Raw genomic sequence first — 19,981 nt, forward strand, 5'->3', positions numbered from 1 at the left:
ATATCTTCCGATTTCATATTATGTAGGTCATTTTTGTTTCTTAGGTTTTGCCTTTGCCTTGCTGATCATTCTGACAATCTGATTTTCACATATTGATTATACAGCTTCAATATAGTTCATAAAGGCATGTTTGGTTATAGTATTAAGAGGGTATTAAAATACTGTTCACATTAGTTTAATACCAATATCATGTTTGGCAAAATTTTGCAAGGGATTAAGGGGTATGCTAATGCAGCAAACTACCGCATTAGCTAAACCCGACTGGGGGTCAGGAAAAGCTAATGCGGCAGTTTGCCGCATTAGCTTTTGTGCTTTTGCATTTGCTGCTTCTTTTTTTACTTTTGCTTTTGCTTTTTTTTAATAATAATAAATAATATAACTTTTTAATATAATATAATATAAAATGTTATTTTCTTTCATTTTTATATCATAATTATTAATATAAATTAATAATTTATTATTCATATTTTAATTTTTATTATATTAAAAATATTACTAAATAATGTATTATTTAATTATATAATAATTAATATATCAAATTGATTAATAAGTACTTAAATAATATATAAAAATAAGAATATAACTTGATATTACATTATTTAATTATATTATAGTAATTAATATATAAAATTTAATATAACTAATAAAAATATTTATATACGAATAAATTTAAATAATATTAATTCAAAATAAATGTTATGCTGTCGATTATAAGGCTATAAGCTCTAATCTTTATGGAAAATTTATTTTTTTAATATTTATACTAAAAAATAATGTTAAATTTCTAAAATTTAAGACTTCTATATTTTGTATTTTTCTAGGTACTAATAAATATTATTTTCTATATATATAATTTAAGTTAATCACAAAAAAATTAATACAGTACAGTGTAGCACCAAACATTGTACAATATTATTATAATACAGTGCTAATACAATACAGCATAATACAATACACCAGCATTAAAATAATGCAATACAGCATAATACAATACAATATGCCAAATGCACCCTAAGGGCACTTGTCTCCTGTTAATTATTTTTCCCTAATAGCTATTCACTGTTGGTAGCTGTATAGCTTTGTCGTAAGGCAAGTTAAATTGCATAGATGACTTTCGCATGTCTGGTCGCACAATTAATATGTCTTAGCACACACTTTATATATGCAGGACTACTTGAGTGGCTCATATATGCATTCTTTTAAGAGAGTTGGAAACCATCCACATATGGCAATTATGCATGCTTGAATGCACTTTTGTGCAATTGGTAATTATTCTTGGTTGAATGCACTTTTGCATAATTGGTAATTATTTGTGCTAGAATGCACTTCGTTCTAATGATGATAATTTGTGTTTCATCTACACGTTATTTTGATGGTGATAGTTCATGCTTAATCTACATGACATTATCTGATGGTGATAACTCACGCCCAACCAGAACATAATTCTGATTGCAATAATTCATGCCTAGTCAACATAATATTTTGACGGTGATTAGTCTACTTCATCTTGCTCAGATACGAGCAATTCGTGTTTGCACTTTTACCCAAATGTATGTTTAAGTTGGGGCAATAAGCCAATCTTCCCATTTTTATGTAGATGACTCACAATCATCTACATGTTGTCTAGACAATAGTAACCAATGATTGTCAATGAGCAGTTGAATGGGTGATTATGGTCCATGAATCTTTATCCTCTGCTTGGAGGATATAATTGTTCGCACCTCATAGGATAGGATAATTCACAATGGTCGGAGGGTAGTATAATCCGTGCATTAAAGCGAAAAATAATTCGTGTTTAAAAGGCAACATAATTTGTGCCTCAAAGGGCAACATGATTCGTGCCTCATTGAGCAACATAATTTGTGCCTCATAGGGCAACATAATTCATGCCTCATAAAGCAATATGATTTTTGCCTTAATATGCAATATAATTCATTACTTAGAGTGAAATATAATTCGTGCCTTACAAGGCAGCATAATACATACATCGTATGATAGTTTTAATCCATGCCACAAAGGGCCATGTAATTTGTGGCCACGAAGGGCCATGTAATTTGTGCCTCATAGGGCAATATAATTCGTTCTTCGTAAGTCCATTTTAATTAATGCCATGGAGGGCCATGTAATTTGTGCCTTGTTGGGTAGTAAGGCAATTTTAATCCATACCACAAAGGGCCATGAAATTTATGCCTTGTAGGGCAATAATTACCCATCATATGTGTTAGGATCCTTTAAATGTGAGGACTTCTCGAGATCATTCAATTCCACTTGATTTAAGGTAGTAAATATTAGGATTCTTATTTTTCTAGGTTTCCTAAGTACATTGATTTTACTGCACTTCCAATCTTTAATTGCTGAGCAACGAAAAGGACAATTTTTGAAGTAAAAGAAGGGCTATAAAATAAATTCATAACTATAGCTACATTCCTTGCGTTGAGAGCTTTAAAACGGTATATTGAGGGCCCAAGTCTGACATGATATGCCCAAGTTACGGTCCGTTTAAGCTCAATGGCTCTGCAAGGCAAGGCCCATGCGGCTACGGGTTTTAATTTTAGGTTTTTTTTTGTATTTTTAAGTTAAATTAGGGTTAGCCACCTTTTATAAATACTCTTTTATGTTTTTTGAATGCACCTTTGATGATCTTGAGTTTGATATCAATGGAGAGGATTTTTTGAACTTGTTCTTGAAAGAACATTTGACTTATCAAAGGAGTTGCTAACCTTTGTGGTGTCTTGTTTAGCAATCCGGGTTCTTGAAACTTAGCTTCTCAAGGATTTGGATCTTTTATCCGAATTCTAATCATATCAACTTTCTTAGGTTCTTATCAATCTAGTTGTGGGTTTGTCATAATCGCCTCACATGGCTACAGAGTCATTCGGGAATCTCGGGTTTTTCTGCTTTCAATAAAGGACATGGGTCCTACCTTGTCTAAAGTGTGTTTTAGCTTTTATGCTTTTTAAAGTAAATTATTATGGTTTGCTTTTGCTTTTGCTTTTTCTTTATAAAAAGATAAGGGTCTTGTCTTATCTTTATCTTTTAGCTTTCCAGCTCTATTTAAGAGCTCTTCCGTCCTTATAAAATTCAGATTGCCATCAATAATATTTCTAAGTTTTTCCTAAACTTCTATGGCTTCCTAAGTCTCTCTTCTTCTTCTTCTAGGTAACGAAGAAAATACTTGAGTTATTAAACTAAGAGCGTTGATCTCTATTTTCTACACTGAGTATGCTCTACACTTGCCTTGCTTTAAGGATCCTGTGTATCAGAAAAGTCATGATTTATTTATAAAACCGATTTAAAATAAAATTATTTTCTCACAACGTTCACCCTCTTTAAAGGTCAGAGGTGACCTGTTTTCGGGTGGTATCGTGATCAATGGTTTTTGCTTTTTTTGGTTTTACATCTCAGGGACTACAGGTATATCGGCTGGAAACCAGAACTTGCGGACTACTGGTCCAAAGGATAGTCTAGCACTATCATAGTTCAGGTGTAACAACGTCACGTACCTGTATACACCCAAGGGGTTTTCATCATTTGTCATCAATTCTCTCATGAAGTTGCAGTATGAAACTCATAATTTGCTGTGTTTGAGGTCATGATCTTCCCATGTGGGCTTGCATGACGCTAGATCTTTCTTAAATGTAAATGCTTATGTAAGAACAAATGATTCCTTTAATAGAGAATACAAACTCTCTCAAAAGTAATTTGTGTTTAACGAAGTTAGCAAACACAATGATTAATTTCACATTTCCAAGTAAATAAGAAACAAATGCACATATAACACTCCCTAAACCAAGTTTTATTCTTCCCTTTCAGATGAGATTAACTAGCTTAGGTGGTGATTGTTCCAACATAGTGTATAACATAGAAAAGATAAATATTTCAAAATAGGTAGTAAGCATATTGATTTCTCAAGCTTCAACTTATAACAAAGTCAATCATACTAGAACTCATATAGTTTAATTGCGTCGATTCTCACGTTGCCTTTTTTCCATGCTTGATCATAACATTGTTGAATATAGGTTTTATGATATGATCAATTTGGAAGTTCCATACATGGGTCATGTAAAACTTATTGCAATATCTTTCTTTTGATCTCCCCTTTGTTTGGCTTGGTGTAGGGTGGAAACTGTGATAATTATAATAAGATGAAATTTGATGATGGAATTCTCCTTAACGAGACATAAAAAACTCATCTAACATAGTTTCAGCTTTGTAACGAAGGTAGCCATTTTGGACTTCTAATTTTGAGTTATAGGTGGAGCCATATTGTTACTCTCATCTACGCTCTGATTACTATGGTTGACTATTCAACGCTTGGCAAAAATAAAGTTGCGCTTTCTAGTTTCTTTATTATTCTTTTCTTTTTCTATGTAGGAAGTATCTTATCTTTGTGGAGCACTACGCTGACCCTTGCTTAGATAAAGGATGTTATTCGTACCTGTACGTTTTTGCCATTTAACAGTGGTAGAGCATTCTATCAAGCAAATGTTAGTTGTATATAAAACATATAATTTGATAATACTTGCTCTTGTGTATCTGATGCAAATCTGACTTTTCTTCCCTAAATTGGCGCTTAAAATCGAGCTTAGTGAATATCAAGACAGGTTAACGTGAAAAAAAATAAAGTTTTAACATTCCTTCTTCAGTGGTCTTATGTTAGACTAACACTGACAATGATGTATGCTACAATTAAAGATTTTAAAATTTCCAATCATGAGATTAATGCTCTCATAAATAGCTAACCATGCTATGTTTCCTAAGTTGTTAGGAGTTGAGTTTTTACCCTGCTTTAGCCAGCGGTTGTAATACCCCTATTCCCTTAACATATATGATTTTTTTTTTATAAGAGCATTTATGAATTAGTCACAATTGAAATTGTAAGTAGCTTCACATTGACATTTTGTTGTCCTTGAGTAGATAGTTTTTTCTTCCAAAACTTGAGCTTAACAATGCAAATGAAAAAAAAAATTGGTCATAATGATTTCTCAACTACACTATTGGTTAACAATTTTAATCCTTTTCAGCCATAGTTTTCATACTTTGCTTCCATAGCTTATCTCATAGCAAGCATAGACTTATCATATCTTTACCCCTTAAGGTGTCAAAATGTCACATTTCAGTTGGTAATAAGAGAACTTTCTACCTGCTCGAAGTGCCATTACATTCATCTCATAAATATGACCTTCAGGCTGAACTTCTAGCTTTAAGGTGGCATGCAATGAAATTTGCTTCAGTTATTATGATTACTCATGCAATGTAATTTACTAACAAGAAGCTATATACAAGTGTGCTATAATCTTAGCACTAATATATAAGCCTCCTTAAACTAGGTTAGCTTCACATAGCGTATGTTTATATGAAAATGTAATCATTATCAATTCAAAAGATTTAAGCACTAATAGATTCAAGAAAAACCTGGTGACCATTAAAATGGTCGCAATACTTAGCTTTTAAAGGAAAAGCTTGGGCAGCAAAATTTCATGGTTGGTGTAATTTTACTCTCCCAACGAAGCTAGAGTCATTAAAGCCTATGTTTTTATTTGGTTTTAGGTACGTCTTCCAATTTCTTGGATATTTATTTTTAAATCCTTTATTGTCTTCAAGCTTTTGCTTTTCTCGATTTGATTGTTTATTTTCCATCATTTCATGCAACAAAGTTCGACTAGAAAATGATATTTTTCCAGCCCTCTAGATAGACATTCTCTTCTTTTTAATCTTGCTAAAATTTTGTGAATTTTAGGACGACTTGTGTCTTAGAAGACATGTTCAAGTTAGAAGTGAATTGCTATGGCGAACTCGACAACGATGTGACTTGTCTTGTATCATTGTAATCAATGATTGTGTTGGCAAAAAGGCTCTTGTTCTCACACCAACTGGTGATGCTTGATTTTTTTTCCAGCCTGTACACATTGTAACAAACAAAAAGTGGAAAAATTGGCCTGGGAAAAGGGATTTCCGGCCATCTCACTCCAATGCTTAAGTCAGTGGGTGGAGAATTTAAGTTGAATCATAAAATTAAAGTTCTAGTGAACTTACCTCTCTTTGAGAGAGTAATTGGGTATTTATAGTATACCACATTTTTGGGTGTGTGGGTCAGCTTATTTTGGTGAATGCAAGGAGCTATTAACTTCATCTCCTGTATTTTGGGAGAGCATAGGATGGTGGCGTACCTGGCATAATTTGACACTTGAGGTCATTTTGAGGAGAAGATGAAGCACAATTTTTAAGATTGAGGATCATGCCCCTACTCTCGTGTGCTTGGTGGTCTGGTAGTCAATTTCTTCATTCATTTTTATCGTGCTTCTATGAATCTCTTCTATTAATAAGCCTTATCCCCACATTTTTGCCTTGCTAGCTTACTATCTTTGACCAATTCATGACCTCCATCAAGAGTTCCTTGTTTCTTACCTTTAGAGGTCCTTAATTCCCACCTAATAATTTTTGCTCTTACCTTTAAGGGATCCTAATTTCCCCATTGGAGACCCTAACCCCCTTAAGGTAGTACAAATGACTAATTTTCATATCAACAAATATTATACCAAAAGTCCACAAGCTGAATCCATATTGATATCCTGCTACAACTCATCTCAAGGTTCTTTTAATTGTTAGTAATAGAGGTGGCCAATAGGCTGGGCAGCACGCGGCATGACATGGATACAATATGTGTCTATTCAGCAAGATTAGAGATGGGCTAAAGCACAACACATGAAAAGACCCGTAATAAACACGTTTCATTTTTTAATGATTTTACAAAATGATTAAATTTTATGATTTTACAAATAACTTGAAATTGAATCTTTTAATATATTTTATTAGCGCAATTTTTTAAAATTCATTTAATTCTTAGTTTCAAAAAAAATACTCTAATTAATTTATATTTATAATTTATTAAATAATTAATTGATATCGTGATTTTATAAATACATATTAATGTTATTATGGACAATGATCTATAACTCTATGTAAGTTAACAATTAAGTTAACTCTTAAGAAAAAGTTATTATTAGGAAAATTATCCATCGACCATCTGTTTTTTCAGGCTTTTTTAAAAATACACAATTCTTTTTTTTCTTGCTAGAATCCACCTAAAGTTACATTTCTTTTCACTTGTCCACTTCTGTTTGGAGACCGTTAAGAAAACTAATGGAATATTGTGTACATGACTTTTTTACCCTCAAATGTAAAAGATAAATTATCCACTGACCACTGTTTTTTGTATTTTTTCAAAAATACACAATTCTTAATTTTTTTTTTGTTGAACTCCACTTGAAGTTAAATTGTTTTGCACTTGTCCACCACTGTGTTGTTGTGAAATGACAATTTTACCCTTGTGATGTCAGCAAAGTTCTAACGGTGTTATAACGAGAGTGGACTAATGAAAAAAATGTTAACTTTAGGTGGAGTGGTGCAAAAGGAAAAAAAAGATTTCCCGTATTTTTGAAAAACAGTGAAAAAACAGGTGGTCAGTAGATAATTTCCTTTATTATTATTGTTGTTGTTGTTAAGTATTAATAAAGAATTTCAATATCGTAGGGTCTAAGTTAGTAACTAATATTTCATTCTCTTATATTATCATTTACCATTATTGAATATGGACTTGAGTTTTGAATTTTTGATCCTATTGAATTTGATTAAAGGCACATGGACCCAATAGGCTTGAAAAAAGCACTGCTTGCCCTTTTAAAAAAAATTTAAAAAAACATTTATCATGCTTTTTTCTTAGGCACCGCATGACATAGCCCACAACACAACATGCGTGCTAGGTTGGGCCTAAGCAAAAAAATGAGGCACAACACACATGAGCACGAGCTCACAGGGGCCTTCTTTTGATAGTTGGCACAACCCATTAGCCATCTCTAGTTAGTAGTATGTAAATCTTATTAATAACATGATAGGATTTTATACAATTGAGTGTTTATTAACACTTTTATTGATTATTCTAGTTGAAGAAGCTGCTTTGGAGGGAAAGTTACCATGTGCCTATTGTGAAGCATGGTTGGGTTACTTTAATTGGTTTGGTATACAGTGCAGTTGTGGAAGCTAGATCACCCTAACTTTCAAGCTTCATAAAAGTAGTGTGGATAAGAGCACTATTAAAGTAAAATAAAAAGGGAACTCATTAGGTTGCCCTTAAAGATTAACTACGAACACTTGTGATGTTTACAAATATACTAATTATACGGTCATCTAAATATTAGAAAAGGAACTCACACAAGTAGCTACAAATTAAGAGAACATTAAGTATTTCCCTCTTTATGTGATTAAAATAGGATGTGTACCACAAATAAATGAGCATAAATTAAATCAACACAATTCAAAACAATAAATCAACCATAAAAGATAGATTTTTACATGAAAAATCCAAATCGGGAAAAATCATAAGATTATATTTTGATATAATCATCCACTATATAATAATGGGATTACAAAACAAATTCTCTCGAGGTAATCCCATCGACTAACAATATCAGGACTCTTGTAGAATAGCCTATCAATGAGAGGATAAAACAAAAATCAACACTAGTAGGAATGTAGAGGGTAATGTCAGGAACTTACCCTTTAAATTTGAGAGAAAACAGAGTTGAAATCATCTTTCGATCGTTCAATCAAACATTAAAACTCTTATTCCCAGCACCAAAATAACACCTACTTTTCTCTCTTCACTCTCTCATCTTGTTTATGGTGTTTCAATATGTGCCACCGCTTGTTTTTATTTTTCTTCATATATTATATTGGCTAATTTCATCCAAGTCCAAAGCTCAATGATAATTGCATATCAAGCAAACCTTTTGGACTTTGAGCTTTGGGCCGCCCAAACGAGATGGACTCGTCACTAATATCTAGAAAGAAAGGAGTACTCATACAAGTTCCATATGTACTTGGTTTTGGCATTGTAACTTTTATAGGGCTGTGCTTTGAATTGTGGGGATTTTGGAGTATAATGATAATGGAGGTTTTTTGTATTGAGTTCCTTCAAAGCTATCGCTTTGAGGGATTTTAAAGCTAAAATTTGACTGATCCCATCCTCTCAATGATTTCTATTGAGGCAGCTTCCAAATTTGCTATTTTTCTTAGATTATTCCATCCTCTCAACCCACATTACTAATGATTATGTTACAACTATTATATCACTTTATTATTTGTATCAATGTTTTAGTATGTAGAAACTTATATATTATCATCCTAAGATGCCTTTTAAATGAATCGTGTACGTTGTGATATTTTTAAGTGGTTATTTGATTGAGTTATTTTCTTCGATCTATATTTCACATGGTATATATTTGGGGCATTTTAAAATAATACATGTTATATTGCCAAAAATTTTAGAGTCTGTTAGCTATTTATATTTAAAAAATTGGTGCAAAAATTATAGTGTGCAATTTTAATATAGTGCAATTCAGTGCAACATGAAACAATTAAAAATTAATAGTGCAGTGTATCACCATCTCGTCTAATCCTAATGATTGTATAGAATTATTATAATATAATGCTAACGCCATATAGCATAAAAGAATGTACTTGCATTAAATAATGGAACATAATACATTACAGTGTGCCGAAAGCAGCCTTATGATTTGTTTGTCAAATTGTATAATTGAAATGTCTAAAGCCCAATTAAATCTGTTAAGAACAAGGCCTAAGATCTAATATGATAATTGATCTGATTTAGAGAAATTTCAACTTAATATTAAAAATCATCACAATGAAATTTATTATTTAAAAAACAAAAATATATATTCTTTGATCTTCACGATTTGGCTCTATTCTCTCAAAGCTTTAGTTTCTTAAGGGGCCTATAAGGAGAAATACTAAAAAAATTTCAAAAACCAGTAAAGGAAAGATTGTAAATTTTTCCTTTTTTTATATTTTATAGGTCGGCCATTCATTTGATAATTTGGTTACTACACTGTAGTTTATGATTATGACTAAGAAGATATTTGAATGAGTTTTGTGGTTGTTTAATGATGAGTTCTATAAGTTGCTTCAAGGAGCTAAACAAATCTCCTCAGCCAAAATAGCACCCTGCACCACCAGCTTGTTTACAGGCTGCAGAATCATACTTTAGATTTGCCAACTCCTCAAACTGCAAATTCTAAAGCTCTTATGATTATTGCGAGATTCCAACCATCATTCAAATACCAAGGCAGATTCCTCGCCAATAATTAATCAAATTGATGCCTTTAGAATGGTTGTTCAATTATGAACAATTTCATCAAAATTTTGAACCTCTCCACACTTCTGAAAGTCAATTTCAGAAAAATCTAGATGGAACTGTTTGGCTCACTTTTAAACTTCCACCTAGTTCTTCTTCGGAGCCACCAAGGTTATCTTTCACTTATTCTTCAATGATCACCTTTGTCCACACAGAATAAGAAAACCTACCCATTTCAACATTTACTACTCAAGGTTCTTCCATATACCCAGCAAAACTTAATGGACATTTCCTTTGGGATGTCCCAGCCTCTGGCAAATGTGATGTAGGCTGTCCTTGTTGGGATGACATAGAAGAAAATGATGAACCTCAAAGACGCAAGCGCAAGTCCAAAAAGATCATATATCCAGCTTGCAAATACCATGTTGCTCATCTAGAAGATCCACCTGAGCTTGATTCCCAAGCACCTTTGCCCATTTATCACAAAGGTCTTGCTTGGATCCAAAAACTTGAGCCTACATTTTTTACCTGCAAGACTCAATCATCTTGCAAATCCCAAAATGAAGCTCCTCCTCTCATACAATCTTGTATGATGTTTTCTCCCTCGACATCTACAGAATACCAAGCCCAATTTCCACCCTTAGAAAAATAGACTGACCAACAAAAGAATTTCATTTCTAAACCCTTTATTCCCTCCGCAGTTACCCCTGCTGGTCACTTAGAAGAACTCGTTCTTTTGAAGTGGTATTAAACTGGCAAACCCAAAATGTTGTTGCACAAAACCAAGCAATCACTACCTTACGCCACAAGGTAGATCACATCACCCATAAATCAAACCAGGTTGAAAAAAAGGTTGACACCATCTCAGAAAGATTAAATCAGATCTATCAGAATCTTCACAACAGAGTTAATCAACTTGACGTTGAACTCCGAGCCATGCTTACTCAAAGAATCTATAGTCCTGATTTTGATCAAAAGGAAGTTGAAATCAAAGCCCTGAAAGCTGAAATTGCCAGAATTGATTCAGAAAAGGTTCAACCCATTCTTTTCACCAGTTCTACTCCACTTCCTGTTCTTAACCCTACTTATCACCCTTTCCTTCCACCAACTTCCTCCAGAACGTATGATCCTTTTGAACTTTTTGGAATGACTCATACCCTTTTTCCCTCAAAACCTCCATCAAAACCAAAGAAAACACCCAAATTTATACCTCCGCAAAACCCTCAATCAACCAGATTTGAACCATCACCGTCTCCATCACCACCCTCTTTGCCAATGACTACCTCACTATCAATTCCACCTCCAGTTTCTTTAGAAAAACAACCCATGTACCAGTTTTCTGCTCATCAAATTTCCCATCCTTCATTTTTGCCTTCTTCCACTGAAGCTTCTGCTTTAGACTTATATTCATCCATAATTGATTCGGACACATCTGGTATTGACTTAGACACTTCTGATTCAATCTAGCATATATTTCCAAGCTTTTTATGGATGAACCCACTGAGACTACTGATCCTACCACTGAAGTTATTGATAGTGATGATGAGCCACAAATTGCACATGAAACTGGCGAGTCCTCTCACTCCGTTCCTCCCCAACCAAAAGTTCCCAAACCTTCAAATGGTCCCTGGTTTACTTTTGATGATATCCTTATCACGAAGTGGAGATAAATATTACAAGAATTGTCTGCCTGGATTGATGTCCAAATGCTAGCCTCTGGAGCTACAACCCAGTCTGTTATATGAGAATTCAGTACGCAATTTACTGGTTCTCTCCGAGATTGGTTTGACAGTTTAGGACAATACAGACAGCTGTAATTCATTTAGATTCCAGAAGTCTCTCAAGCTTTGGCCCTCCTTCACAATCAATTTATTGGAGAGCTTAGCGCGACTTTTGAAGCCGCCAGAAAAGATTTCTTAATATGAAGTGTTGGTCTCTCAACACAAAAGATCTTCATTATCATTACAAGCAGATGTCTTTGCTTTATTACAAGCTGAATGGATTCAATGATGCTACGCTCAGACATGTTTTCCTGGCTTCTCTTCCAGAAGAGTTACAACTAGAAATCCACCGACAGTTAGCAGCGCATAAGCTCAACATTGATGCTTTATCATTGGGGAAGATATTTCAGATCGCTATGGAATGTCTCGATAAGCTATGTGAACAAAAGAAATTCTTCCAAGAGCTTATCAAGGATAAAAAAACCTTTCAGATTTGCTTGCAAAAAGCCTTATCTGGCTATTAAATGCAAAGATCCAAAAAAGTGTGACTATTCCCTTAAAAATAAGTCTCATTTAAGAAAATCCAAGTTTTCATCCTCATCAGGGAAGCGACGCTGTAAACAATTCTGATTCTTCAGAAGAAAATAGTCCCACTCCAAGTATGCTTCTAGCCACAAGAAAAGCAGATACTTCATCTGTAAAAAGAAATGCCACTTTGCCAAAGATTGCCCTGTGAAACCTTGAAAGGCCGTTAAACTCATCCAACATTTGGCATCCATAACAGAGTTTTGTCTGTCCATAGACCAAGTTGAACACTTCTTTTCAGAATAAGAAGAGCCTAATGACCACACAGTCTTTGCCTTGCCAAATTCTAGTTATTCGGACAATTCAGATTTTGAGCTTATCTATACTGTCCAACCTCCATCCATTCTCATCCATGATTCTACTATTCCAATCCCTTCTGTCAAGATTCAAATCCTTCCTTGTAAATACCATAATCCTACCACAGCCATTGGGTTTCTTGATACTGGCTCCCAGTGAAGCATGATTAATCCTGATATTTTTCTTCCTGAATGTTGGAAACCTCAGGAAGAACATTTCAAAGCAGCCAATGGAAAGATCTTTCCAACTACATTGGCTACTAAACATCCAATAGGAATCCAGTTATTTCCTAATTGTGTTGTTTGATTAAAGCTAATTGGTTCCTCATTACCAAGCAAAGATTTTCTTGTAGGTTTTGACATTTTACATCAAGCAAAAAATGTCCATATCACCCCCTCTAGTCTTCGTTACAAATCCATGATCAAGCCATTTACCAGCATTCTAAAAATCTATTCCCTATTCAATCCACCACCCACATACCAAGTTATTACCGACCAAATCTTCAAATTTTGTCCAGAAAATCATAGCCTCTTTACCCATCCAAAACCTTTGTGGAAAAACCCGGATTTCTTCATATCCTTACCTTTTAAGTTAAATGAAGACAACAACCCTACCAAAGCCACACACACAGGAATGACTCCTCAAGACCTTATCTTGGCCCAACAAGAATGTGCCCAATTGCTCAAACAAGGCCTCATTGAGCCCACAAATTCTCCATGGGCTTGTCAAGCCTTTTATGTTGAAAAAAGGTCAGAAATCCTCCGCGGCAAAAAACGCCTAGTCATTGACTATCAGCCACTTAACAATTTTCTCCAAGACCAAAAGTTCCCTTTACCTAACAGGCACACCCTTTTCATTTACCTCAAGAATGCTCACATCTTTTCCAAAATCGATTTAAAATCTGAATTTTGGCAACTTGGCATTCATCCCTCTGAAAGATACAAGATTGCTTTTTGTATACCAAACGCCCATTATCATTGGACCGTCCTTTCTTTTGGCCTCAAAATTGCCTCTTCTATCTTCTAAAAGGCCATGACCACTATCTTTCAACCCATTCTTCACCATACCCTTGTTTACATTGACGATTTGCTCCTTTTTTCAGGTACTCATGATGAACATCACACGCTACTCCAGCAGTTTTTTCAAATCATTCAAGAACATGGCATCATGATCTCTGACAAGAAAAGTACAATTGCGATAAACTCTGTTGACTTTTTTGGTGTGAAAATCCAAGATGAATATTATCAGCCTGGACCCCATATTGCACAAGAGTTACTCCACTTTCCTGAAAGTAACTTTACCAAAAAGCAAGTTCAACAAGTCCTTGGAATTGTCAATTACATTCGTGATTTCCTGCCACATGTCAATCACCACACAAGCAAGTTGTCCGCCCTTCTCAAAAAGATCCCACCATCTTGGTCAGACACCCACACAGATGTTGTAAAGCAATTAAAGTAGATTTCCCAGAATCCACCACCTTTAAAGCTTATCACAGACGGTAAAATGATTTTACAGACAGATGCCAGTGATGAATCATGGGGGCCATCCTCCTTGAAGAATGCAATGGAAAAGAACACTTTATTGCCTACGCAAGTGGACAATTTCCTGATGCACAAAAGCATTATCACATAGTCTACAAAGAAATCCTAGCCATAAAAAATGGTATCAAGAAATTTGAATTCCATTTGATTGGCCATCGATTCTTGATTCGACTGGATAATTCAGCTTTTCCCAATATCTTGAACTTTAAGCAAAAGGTTGTTCCAGAAAAAACCTTACTTCGGCTTAAAGAATGGTTCTCAAGATATGATTATCATGTGCAGCATATAAAATGAGATCATAACCTCATCCCAGAGTTACTATTCAGACCCCCAAAACCTCCCCACTTCTTTTGTATCACTTCTCATATTTCCTTCCCGATTATTGCCTTGGCTAGTTCACTTCCTAAAACAGCCCTCACCTAGAAGTCTTTCCCTCTCATAATGACTTTTTCATCACCTCACCAAATCCAAGACTTTGCCTGAAAATCCTCTTTAGGTTTTTTATGAATATCTACATGATGAGTAAAGAACCTATGTTTTTTCCAAGTTTTCATCCTGATCATATTTTCCTTTGGTATACATGGTGTCTTACAGGATTAGTAATCACACCTCATAGAGATATTACCGAAGATGAACTTTGGTATACATGGTGTCTTACTATTCTGTATGCCACAAAAAATGGTTTTCCCAGTCTTACCCCCTCTCACTAAGCTCAATGATCCAAAATTTTCCACTTCTCTCACCTGGACTCTGTTTGAATGGTTTTCGCCATTACCATGGTGGCGTAGGAAGCTACAACAGATAGCTAACACACATCGTCTTCTGGAACTCCTAGACCAAGAAGGAAAATAATTCATTACTGGTTTTATCATCCACTGTCCATACTTCCAGCATCCTCAAACCAAAGATTTTTGGACACATAATCAGAATTATGAATGGATCACTGTTCCTCACATTGCCTATCTTGAACAAGATTTTCAGATCAAAATTTCCTTGAAAAACTTCCTCATAGAACTTAACCACATTCCTCCAGACCAGCCAGATATCCTCCACACATCTCTTGGACCAAAACATGAAATGTTCATGATCCCCACACCGTCTTTACATTCTCAACCTTGTAACCGAGGAATCATCATCAAAGAAGAAAAGGCAGACTACACTAACTTTTTATTTCAATATTCCCAAGGTCCTTATGAAGATTTTACCCCAGTACCTTCACCATCACCATATAAGTTCCCTGAATCATCCTCTTCTCCATATCCGCCATTTTCCTCTCAACCTGCACAGTTTCCTCAGCCAGCTCCTTCATCACCAAAAGGTCAATATTGCCCTTAGCCATGTGTTCCAGGATGTTCTCATCTAGAAAGAATCTTAAAAAAAAACAAGGACCCTGATCGTGATCCTGACGAGACAAAATCATCATCTGAAGATACCTCAATCTCTTTTTAAGATATTTGTCGTCTTATAATAATAATTGTCTTTAATGAGTGTTTTAACTTTTGCTTTAACTTTTTAAAGTTGTTTGTCCTTTTGTAATAAGTGTGTATTTTAGCTTTGTTGGCCACTCAGTCTAGCTTTTATAAAGCTATGACAGCTGGATTTGTCCTATTACAGCCTTTGTATCTATCACTCCTTATGTCTATATAAGGAGATCGTTTGAATAAATAAGATCAGGTGTTTTTTAAGAAAAAATTCTCCAATATGTTCTACTCCATGGAAACCTAAAACTCCACTTTCTATTCTTGAACTCCATTTCTATTCTTGATTCTTAACTCCTGAAAATCTCAAACTATATATACTATACCAACATCTGACATGAATGGGCTCTGATACCAAGACACTATAGAGGGTGCACGAGAGTGACATGGTCAGGTAGAACCAGACACTCCATATCTCTTTCTTATCTAAGAACCTAGACAATCCTGTTAGACACCGACTCTATTGGTCACTTAGTCTAAAAGATAGGATTCCGTCTCTTACTCAGATTAAAGAAAGAGCAGGGTAATTTGCGTTTTGTTGCACAAGATCCTTATTAAGGCAAGTGCAGAGCAAACTTGCAGAAGACAAATATTGAATAAGGGTAAGAGTTCTAGACCTAAAGGAGTTTTGAATCAAGAATAGAACATATTTTCATGGCTTCATCATCATCCTCAACTATTATTCCTTCTTCATCTACTCCAGTTACTTTATCTTCTACTCTTTCCTTACCTAAATCATGTACTATGCAAATAGCAAATAAGATCAAAAATCTTGTTGAATATTCCTATGTTCCCGAGTTTGCCCCGATCACTTAATCTTCTTTACCTCTTATCAGTCCATACCATATGTATAAAAAACCATCTTCTTTTAGTAAAACCATCAAAACCCTGATTTCTACCAACGCCCCTCTCCTAAAGAATATATCCAGTCATCCAAACTAGATCAGTGTGCTTTAAAGGCTATTGCAGCTGAACAATATGTGACGCTTCAGATACCCCCATAATTAATCTCTACATGGAAAAGAGAAGGCTATACACATCTTCATCTTGCAGGTGTTTGCCTTATCCTTACTCTCCATGGGAGAAAAGGTCTAGCCATAACAGCCCGAATTGCTTTACTTGACACCAGGTTTAAGCAATATCAACATGCCATTATTGGCACAGTTCTTACTACTCTCCATGCCGGAAGTGCTTTGCTTATATTCTATCCTAATTTCAATCTTTCTCTTCTTGACTCTAATCTTTTCAAAGTAGGTTTTAATGGTGTTCAGAAACATAACATCACATTAAGGAATCATTCTTTTATTATTATCCCCAAAAAAAGTTCACCTTCACTGATAACTCTAAGAAATGAGAGTTATTACATCAATTCTAGACTTGAATCAAGGTCACTTAGAGAACAAATAAGGTGTTTTTATTACATTTTGAGTACCTTTTGCATAAACATTCATTTTAGTTGAGTTTTAATAAGTTTTGATTGAATCATAGTAATTTGTTCTAAAAACAGGTTTTAAATTGTGGGTTTTAAATTCGTGAGAGGATGTTGAGGCATTGGAAGAGCAAGAGGATGAAGGAAGATGGCCACAAAAGAAGTAAAGCACAATCGGGAATAAAACAGTGTTGTAGCGGCTGTTATAGCAACTAGTACTGTAGCAATTTGGGAGCAGTGCGGGAGAAAATTTAGGCGCGAGTCAGCCCTAAAGTCGCAATCTGCATGTTTCCTAATTTAAACACATGCACACTCATGGGCTTTAGTTTTAACCTAATTTGCAATATAAAAAGGAGGCGTTCACCGCATAGAAGGGCGACAAGGAATTATCATAAGAGTAATTAGAAGGAACGAAGGAGAAGAAGATCAGAATTGAAGAGTATTGTTACGGCAACATTGGACAATCGTGAAGACTTACTTGACTTTGACTTTCATTGTGCTCAACTTATATTTATTTTTTTCCTTTAATTGATTTGATGTATTATGAGACCAATATAATTGTGTTTATTTTTCTCATCCAGATTATGAACTAAATTTACTTGTGGTTGGGTGACAAATAATCCAATGGGTTCTTGACTGTTCGTTTATGTTGTTATGGTAATGCTGTAGCATTATACTCTAGTAGTTTTTATGAATGCAACTGTTATTTCGGTTGACTACCCATTTAATAGTTTCAGTTAAGATAGAGCAGCAGAAGGGCATGTCTTAGCGGACATTATTAGGGTATTACTTGTTCTTAAGTCGAGTTTCCTAGATTAGGTTATCTTGAATCCCATAAGGGCAATACTTGAAGTTAAGATTTGTGACACTCTAGACATAAGTGTTCACCTTGTAGGGTAGAGAGATTAAAGGTTATAATGCCATACCATAAATGTATGAGCAACTGGTCATTGTTAGTAGATTTAAAGGTATGAGATTTCCAACATGCGATAGCTGAGGATGCAAATTTATCCTACTCATTGCTGCAGCACTTATTGTAACAACTGGTACTAATTTGGTAAGCAACAGTCATCCCATTATGAGAGTTTGATCATTCAACTACTATATTCTCAATTGAATCTTAAACACATTCAACTCAGTTTATTTCATTACAGTATTGTTTTATTTTCAACTATTAGTTACATAAAATTATTCGATAATTATTTGTTTCGGTCCTTAATTGATTTGCATTATTGTGATTTGCTTTAGCATTTTGAGTAACATCAATCCCTGTGGAGACGATCTTGAATACTCATCACTTTATTACTTGTTGTGTATACTTGCACATTGGCATTGATAATAATTGCTTATAGAAATTAACCAATAAGTTTTTGGCGCCGTTGTCGGGGATTGATTGTTTATTTTTGAAATGTGAAGCAAATCTTGATAGCGCCAAATTTGATTTGATTTATTCTAAATATTGGCAAATCGGTACATGCATGCGCAAAGATAGATCTGTGGCATTCCAATTCGATCCTGAGATTGAAAGGACTGTTAGGAAACTACGAAGAGAAAAAAAGAAGTAAGAAATTGCTTCAAGCATGAATAATTTACAGGATGCGCAAAATTTGAATCCTCACGGGCCTCTACAACCAGTCAACATTCAAGAAGAACAGAATGAACATGCCAACGGGAGACAGGCAGGCAACAACAATATTATTTACATGGCTGATGACAGAGACAGAGCTACAAGAGATTACACTGTACTAACTCCGCAAGTTGTACACTCTGGGATCGTCAGACCTGAGGTAGAAGCAGCAAATTTTGAGTTAAAACCAGTGATGTTTCAAATGTTACAAATAGTGGGACAATTCAATGTATTGCCTAATGAAGATCCTCATCTCCATCTCAAATTGTTCTTGGAAGTAAGTGATGCTTTCAAGATTGCTGGTGCGACATAAGATGCCTTAAGGCTGAGGCTCTTCCCTTATTCCTTAAGAGATCAAGCAAGAATATGGTTAAATTCGTTACCATCTGATTCCATCACTACATGGAATGATTTGGATGATAAATTCTTAATGAAATATTTTTCACCGACAAAAAATGCAAAGTTGTGGAATGAGATTACTTCCTTCCACCAACTTGAAGATGAAAGCCTGTATAAGGCTTGGGAAAGATTCAAGGAATTGCTCAGAAGGTGTCCTCATCATGGTATCCCTTGTTGCATTCAATTAGAAACTTTCTACAATGGGTTGAATCCAAGCACAAGGTTAATGGTGGATGCTTCAGCAAATGGAGCTCTGTTATCCAAATCTTACACTGAAGCCTATGAAATTCTGGAAAGAATTGCCAACAATCATTACCAGTGGCCTTCAGCCAGGGAACCAGTAGTAAGAGGATCAGTAGGGGTACATAACATTGATGCAATTACAGCCTTATCAGCTCAAGTAACCTCATTGACTAACATGGTAAAAGCCATGACAGCTGCTCCAGCAACAGTAAAGCAAGTTACTGAACTTTCTTGTGTCTATTGTGGTGAAAAACATAATTTTGATAATTGTCTTGGAAATCCAGCCTCAGTAAACTATGTGGGTAACTTCAATCGACAACCTCAGAACAACCCATATTCAAATACTTACAACCCAGGCTGGAAACAACACCCAAATTTTTCATGGAGCAATCAGAATCGAAATGCTCCAGCATTCAATCGATAGAATAGAAACACACAGCCACCTGGTTTTCATCAGCAGAGTCAAGGGCAAAAACAAATCAGTCAGGATCCAATCGCTTCATTGGAA

At 34.9% G+C, this 19,981-nt stretch overlaps 1 non-coding gene across 1 annotated transcript; it reads right to left on the bottom strand.

The window, feature by feature from the left end:
- Positions 1–19,291: 19,291 nt before the first annotated feature.
- LOC112101384 lies at positions 19,292–19,398 on the bottom strand. Its single transcript, XR_002907510.1, has one exon. It is a non-coding gene; the product is annotated as a small nucleolar RNA R71 (small nucleolar RNA).
- Between the last annotated feature and the right edge of the window lie 583 nt (positions 19,399–19,981).

The sequence above is a fragment of the Citrus clementina genome, unplaced genomic scaffold, assembly GCF_000493195.1.
Source record: "Citrus clementina cultivar Clemenules unplaced genomic scaffold, Citrus_clementina_v1.0 scaffold_2, whole genome shotgun sequence".
Classification (NCBI taxonomy): Eukaryota; Viridiplantae; Streptophyta; class Magnoliopsida; order Sapindales; family Rutaceae; genus Citrus; species Citrus x clementina.